The sequence below is a fragment of the Mauremys mutica genome, chromosome 13, assembly GCF_020497125.1.
Source record: "Mauremys mutica isolate MM-2020 ecotype Southern chromosome 13, ASM2049712v1, whole genome shotgun sequence".
NCBI classification, from domain to species: domain Eukaryota; kingdom Metazoa; phylum Chordata; order Testudines; family Geoemydidae; genus Mauremys; species Mauremys mutica.
In genome coordinates this window covers 20,719,020-20,727,037 of record NC_059084.1, presented here as the reverse complement: position 1 = coordinate 20,727,037, position 8,018 = coordinate 20,719,020, and positions in this window count along the sequence as shown.

The following is an 8,018-nucleotide window of genomic DNA, read 5'->3' as shown; positions in this document are numbered from 1 at the left end:
ACCTCAGTCTGGCGTCTGAATGCATCCGCTGCAAAAAAAAAAAATCAGCCCTTTAGGATTTCTCAGCAGCTGCAGCCACAAAGAGGGAGCTTAAGAATCCAGACAAATTGGTGGGTGACGCTAGTGAAGGGACTGACTTAAGCTAAGCACTGCCTGGGCAGCATAATGCAAGATTCCCCCAGGCTGCTCTGCCAGGGCCATTCATTCCTGCCCTGCAGCATCGTGCTGTTTTAAGCCTGTGTTGTTTTCCAGTCATGCCATGGTGTTTCTCTGAAGCCTGTAGAGACCATTAAGCGCCATTCACTTGTGACTTTAATAAGATTTTAAACCATTCACCATCTCTGCTACTTGGCCTCAGCACACGGGCATGCTGTTCCCCTTAGAATAAATCAAAGAGCAAAACCAACAGACCCAGAAGGAACTGAAACAAGGAACCACTGACAGGCAGGTGAACGTTGAGTGGCAGCTAACTGACCAGCACAGTCACACTGAAGAAATACTAGTGCAGGTTTCCTTTGCCATGTTTCCTAGTGGTTTAACATGGAAAGACTATGGCAGAGTCTTTGCAATATGGGCCCTAAGGGTGGTCTGGGCCCAGACATAGGAGTGTCTGAACAGCAAGCATCACCGCCTACAGCCAACCAATGCAGGGAGAAGCTGGACTCTGAGTGCTTCTCCTGTAGTCTCAGGTCCCCTCATGCTTTTGACTGTTTCTATCATCTTCCCAACGCAAAGATAAATGTAGTAAGTCTTAACCAAACCACTTCAGCCTTTATTTAATTTTTCCAAGTGTTAAATTACAGGGAGACAGTTAGAAGCATTGTGCTCAGAAAACTAAAAATGACTGAAGCTAGAAACCTCAAACATGGCTTGTTTTGTAAATATCATTGAGATCTCAGGTTTGAGCCAAATTTGAAGAAAGTTTGTTTGGATTAGATGAACAGTCTGTGTTCTGTACTAGAACAATATACAGTATGTGTATGGAATGTATGGTTGTATGTGAAATTCCAGATTGTACTATAGTATAATTTTGACAAATAAAGAGAATATATAGTGATATCAAGCAAAGCCATATTTAAAGGAATAGTGATGTGGAGAAGAATTAAGGTTGGAACATTGATCATTCATATTTAAGACTGAGATTGTCAAAGGAACCTAAGGGAGTTGGGTGCCCAAATCCCTGAGACATAATGAGCTGAGTGCCTAATTCCCTTTGAAAATTCCGTCCCAGATTATGAAATTTCCTGATTTCTAAGAGCTTGATTTTGCAACCTTAACATTGCATTGATGTTCATTTTTTGGCACGGACTAATTTTGTTAGATACAGTCAGACTGGAAAATTACTCAGACTGACCTCTCTCAGTGGAAGCAACTGAATATTGGAGCTGGGACCAAACCAAACCAACTCCTTGGATCTGAGCAACCCCTGAACTTTGGATCTGAACTATGGCCCTAAATCAATGCCCATTGAGGTGAATGGAAAGAATGCCATTAATTGCAGTAGGCATTGGATTGGACCCTTTGTAGCTGGAGCCCATATTTACTGAAAACCACCTTGGAACAGGCACCGTTCCCTAGGAGATGATTAATAAAACAATGACTGCTAGCAAGTTCAGTAAAATAATTCTTTATGCCATTTTCAGGAGAATGATTGTAGCCAATAGTCCTATGGGCAAGATTTCAGAGCAATTGATTTTTCTCATGAGTTAGCAAAAGCAATACTAGCTATTCACAATTCATGCCTTACTCATAAATTACATTTTAAAAACTAGGATTTCATGGAATCAGAAAAGATACATTTTATCCTTACATAGCATCTTTAACACACACTTAAGGAGTCACACTATCAAACTTTAAAAAAAAATAAAACATGGGATTCTCCTGTCATCTCCTGGCTTCAGCAGTTGGGATTTTCAGAAACACTCAAGATTCTTGATCAAATTGTGAGCTTGGCAACACTGTGACTGTGCAATCAATGATGTGTTTCTTAGAGATGAGGCAAAGAGGCAGGTGTCTAGATGTGGTTGTTTTAGATTTAACTCTGCTAAAATCCTAGTGCACTTCTCATGAGATTTTTGGCTATTTTGGGTTGCATTCAGGACAACTGGTTCCTTCTGGTTCTGGATTTGATGCAGAACCAAAACCCCATACTCAGCATATCTCTCTGAAGGTTCTAGTTCTGGAGCCTCTAAACAAACACAGGTGCTGTGCCACCAACACCAGGCCTCAAGCCCACACTCCCATTGTGTTACTCCAGGTCTTTTCCTTCACATGCATTACTCCTACCTGAGCTTCTTTTCTTTTCTCTTCACCTGTCTGTCTCACAGCCCCTCCACAGGCATGCTCTAGCTCTGGTCTCTCACTTTCCCGAGCGAAGGCTGCTCCTTCTATACCCTAGCACTCCTTCCCAGAGTGCCGAGCAGCAACCTACAATGCCCAGGGTCCCTCTGGGAATGCCATCTCTCAGAATTCCATTGGTCCATGCTGAACCAGGACTGGGTCATGCTCTTATAAGCCACTCCCACTCAGTGTGGACCTCTGTCCCCCCTCCACTTCTCCCTCCAGTGGCATCTTCTAGGCCACATATAAAGGTTGACATATAGCTTCCCTTAAAGGGCTAGAGCAGACCCTGTTACTGAAGGTTTCCTGAAAGGGTTGAAATTTGTGTACGTCTTTCCTCCCAAACAGATTTGGGAACAAGGACTTCAGAGGTTTGTTTTAATAAACTTTGTCCCTCTGTGTGTCAGGCAGAAGAGCTATGGAAATGGAGGAAAGGGAGAATGGCATATTAGGTCATCTCCATGGGAACAACTTCTGAAGACTGATAAATGCCCCCAAGAGGCCTGTGCAACTATTAGCACATTTGAGGGCCTCTTGCGCTGTTTTTTTGCCACTGAGACAATGGTAGTTTGAGGAGGAAGAAGTAAGGAAGAGTATTCGAGGAGGAAAGAATGTGAATGTTTCAGGGTTTGTTGCTGTGGGGGTTTTTGAACTATTCTTTTCTACCATAAGACTGAATTACCTGACACAAATTGACAGTTCATCAAAGCAAAGAAAATCTGTGGCAACCTGGGAATCTACCCAGGAGGAGGAAGTCTTGTCACAGTCTGCCCTGTAGGTGGTGCCCTGTCTCGTCAGATGTATCTGGGGAGCATTATACTACACTTCTGAAAAGGAGAAGAGGAATGTATTTGCGAGTCTTAGGAAGGGAAGAAAGGCAATACTGTGTGAAGCTGTCATCTGCAGTTCATTTTTCTTTCCGGCTGCAAAGTGTAGAAGAGGTGCACTACACCATTACACTACGGCTAGCTCACATTTCCCTTCAGCATAAACAGCAGAGGTTTTTGAACCTGAAGATCCTGAGTGCTGCGCCCAATGCCACATGTGCGCAGTTAACTGGCAACTGTGATACATATCATAAAAGGTAACTCTTTCCCCATAACTTGTTAGGTCAGTTAGGTTGTCTGACTGAAACTATAGATTGTGGGCTTTTTGTGGGGTGTCACAGATGATCTGTCAGAGTACATCTAAGGGGCAGCATAGCCTGGTGGAGTGAGCACAGGACTGGGAACCAGCATCTTTTGTGTTCTTCTAAATCCAGTACTAGCACAAACTTGATATATTTGGCATGTCAGTTACCTCTGTGTGGAGGTTTACTTGTTTTCACATTTAACTGAGCTGGGAGAGTGAAACTAGAGGGGTCAGTTTCAGAGTCAGTAGTAGTCAGTTTCACTTGCAAGTTTTGATGCATTTGTAGAGGGCTGCTCAGTGAGCCCCAGACTCCAAAAGATCAGTGTTTAAATTAAAAAATAAACATACCTTAATGTTGATATTTAAAAACAAATAATGAAAACAAAAAGATTTTGTAAAACATTTTGTGTTGTTACAAACGGGGCCTCAAACTATTTATTTGGATTTGATCTGCTAGAAGTTTTAGCAGACAGTCCCCTTTGATGTTAGGTGGCAATGTTACGTTTCAGTGTTTATTTTCATTGTTTTCCTGAGTGAATTTGGGCCTGTGAATGAACAAGCTAACAGTACAGATAGCTGGGTCTAAATGGGATTAATTGTTAATTGGGGCATTTTACAGATGTTAAACTTGTGTCACAGATATGAAGAAAAGTGTGGAAATAGCATGTATTAAGTGACTAATTAACCTGCTTGTCTGGAAGCTTTACAAAACCCACTCAGCCCCCCCGGGTGAAATTAGCTACGCTGGCAAAAGTTCAGTTTTGCTGCTAGAACTGTGTTGGCACTAGGAGCTTGTGCTGGCACAGCTCTGCCAGCCACAAATCACACCTCATCACACCCTTGATCAACAGAGCTCTGCCCACAAAAATTTGTTGTTTAAACCTGGCCCTAGAAACTTCCGGCAGCTTTCATTTTAACCAGCTTTGTCTATGATGTTGTTCTTTCCCTGCTATATCTAATTCTGCCCCTTATCCCTAATTATATTACAGTAAAACCTCAGAATGGAGTGAAGGTTGGGTGTAACTCTGAAATGTTCGTAACTCTGAACATAATATTATGGTTGTTCTTTCAAACGTTTACAGTTAAACATTGATTTAATGCAGCTGTGAATGTTCGCTATGCAGAAGAAAAATGTTGCTTTTAACCATCTTAATTTAAATGAAATAAGCACAGAAAGTTTCCTTACCTTATCCAATCTTTTTTTTAATGTCCCCTTTATTTTTTTAATAGTTTACCTTTAACGGGGTACTGTACTACATTCGCTTTCTTTTGTCTCTGCTGCTGCCCGATTGTGTACTTCCCATTCCAAATGAGGTGTGTGATTGACTGGTCAGTTTGTAACTCTGGTGTTCGTAACTCTGAGGTTCTTCTGTATTAATAATGCTAACACTACTACCCAACTCTGATACTGCACTTTTCATCCGTAGATATCAAAGTATGTTACAAAGGAAGTCTCTGTCATTATCCCCATTGTACAGATGGGGAAACTGAGGTGCAGAGAGGTAAAGCAACTTGCCCAAAGTCACCCAGCAGGCCAGTAACAACAGGTATATCCAGAGGGTTGGGGGGGAGGTGTCCATCATGTATGTATGTATCTCTTGTGTGTACATACTTGTATATCCCTCTTCCTAATTGTAGTAGCATCCATGTCCTCTGTATTGTTACTTAAAAGCGTGTGTGTGTGTGTGAGAGAGAGAGAGAGAGAGAAAGAGAGAGAGAGATTAGCTAGACAGACGGAGAGCTAGATAGTTATTACGGAAGTGCTTGTTGCAACTCCATAGTTAAGGTTGTTTTGAGCCTGAAGCTAGGATTCAACCTCTCTTATGTGTGAATGATACACGACCTCCCCAAATGCACTTGTTCTTTGATTACAGAATGAATTTGTCTGAGAATTAGCAAGCACATTTGTTAATGAGTTTGAGATACATGGAATTTCAGAATAAAGCCTTTAAGAAATGTAGTTTCAGCATCACATATTTTTTGTTCCACAATATTTTAATAATGGAATAACACAGACTCTTCTGGCGAGAGGGCTAGGGAGCCAAAGTGATTAGAAAACAAAATGAATAAAATGTTCTCATGATTTTTTGTTATTTCAATGTAAAGAGGTGGGTGGAGGGTGTTAAATTTTACATAGATGTCTGCGTGCCTGTGTGTGTTGTTGTGAACCCAAGCTGAGCAGTACAACATTAATGCATGAGAACCTGAGGTTATGTCTTCACTGCAAAAAAGGTGTGTTTTTACACTGAGTTAGCTAATAGTGTAAAATCCTAGTGGGGACAAGGCACAGGTAACTTTTACTTCTATGAAGCTAGTCAAGGTGACCCTCAGGTGGGGGGCATGGGGTTGAGCTCAGCTAACTCCATTGAGGTAAAAACTACCTGTGCCACTGGATTTTCCCTACACCCCTCTGAACCCCGTCAGCCCCCGCAGTGGTCAGCTAGTTACCTGCAGTGTTGCCAATGTTGTTACTTTCCAACCCCCGCTGTAAATTCTAATGCCTCCTCTAATTTCAATTCCTGGGGAACACATTATCTCAATGTAAAAATGCACCTATTTTTTTCAGTGAAGACAGAGTCTGAGAGTGGAACTAACAAAAAAACAAAAATGAACCTGACCAGTCTAGTTTCCTCCTCCAAAAGAAATGAAATGCAGACAGTAAACAGGCTGCCTAAATGGAAAAGAGCAAATTAGATTTTTAAAATTATTTCTGACCCCTAGGACACTAAGGTGGGGTTAATGACACACAGAAGGGACTTTTTTGTGATATTTAGTCCGAATGTTTTGATTTTACAAAAAATCAAACTGAAAATATAAAAACCCAGCCAGGTGTTTTATGGTACAAGGATTAGCATCATGTTTTTCTGTTACCGGGTATCTGGGGATTGGAACAGTCACACATTGGGCAACACAAATTCACTCATCTCCATCTTGTTGCCATTTTGATCATGAACAAACGGCTTGACGCGTTAATTAAAAAGACACCACTGCATGCCCATGTAAACTACTTCATGATGCTTCACTGATGCATAGATATGGGGGTGGCATCCAGTATTTTGGCCTTTCAGAGGTGATGTGTTGGATGCATCACCTCTGAAAGGCCAAAATTCTGGGTGCCATCCCCATCGCTATGCTGCAGCAGAGCCCAGCAACAAAGGGTTAATATATGAAGAAAAAACCACAAAGACCTGCACCATGCCCCCTGTCACTCAATACATTTCATATCCCAAGCCCATTCTCCATCACCCTGTATCTTGTGCCTTCGTTTATACCAGTGCAAAGTGGGTGAACGTGCCAGTGTTCTGATTTGGCAGCATTTTACACCCACTGGCAAGGATTTTTCAGGGTGATGGAGGATCAGGTGCAAGACACAAGGCATGGGAGAGACAGCCCCTCCAGTCATACTCTGTGACAAAATGACAGCTCCAGTTTTGCACTAAGAACAAGTGACCGTCTCTCTTTTTCCACCAAGCACATCTGAGCCAGGGAACAACACAGATTGTTAGGAAGAGAATCCATGTTTCCTGTTGCAAGGGCTTCCCCTTAGAATTCCTTTTCCTCTGTATAAGCAAGGTGTCATGGAACAATGAGGATGGCGGGGGGAAGAACAGGAAAGGCCATTCTGGTAGGAATGTCCCATTTCAGTCTAGCCAGCACTGTGACAAATGCAAGGACCTAAATGCTGATTGGGTCTTGCTGACCTGAACCCTTGTCTGCAGAATATTAGGATTGGAAAAGACCTCAGGAGGTCATCTAGTCCAACCCCCTGCTCAAAGCAGAACCAATCCCCAACTACTTTTTTTTTTTGCCCCAGATCCCTAAATGCCCCCCCCAAGGATTAGGCTCACAACCTTTGGTTTAGGAGGCCAATGTTCAACCCCAGACACTCTGCAGCCAAGGCAACAAGAAGTGCCTTCAGCAATGACAATGAAAGGTCAGGGTCTAGCCCAGCACTACAACAGGAGAGAGGGGGGTCAAGGGCTTCCATTCCCCCCTCCTACCCTTACTTTCCCCTCTGCAAATGAGCCTAAATAATGGCCAGGTCACCGGGGTTCAGCAGATGAGTTCTCATCTTAGTGCTGCAAACTGGCTGCATTGAGGGGCAATGGTGTCTGGGCTCCCCATTCTGTGACCCTGGGGAACGGTACACTTGGAGCTCTCCTTCAGACAGACAGCACTAGGACCCAGAGAGAAGCACTCACCAGACCAAAGACTATGATAAGTGGCACTCCAGGGCCCCAAAGGTCATGGGACCCAGAGCAGCGCACAGCTTCAGCCAGCTGCACCTGCACTTGGAGCAATCTCTGCGCTGGTAAATGATTGTGACCCCTGGTTGCCCCCCCAGCACAGGCAAGGGCCTGTAGAGTGCCAGGGTGGTAGCCCATACTGTGTGCATTGCCTTCAGCTGAGGCAGTGCTTCCCCTCTGATCGGCCCAGACAGGGGCTGCCCCCAGGCAACTGGAAAGCATCAGTGGTATGTGTTGGGGTGTTCACCCCATACCAGTGCTGAAGGGATTAAGGTGGGCTAGATGGGCCAATAAACTGCA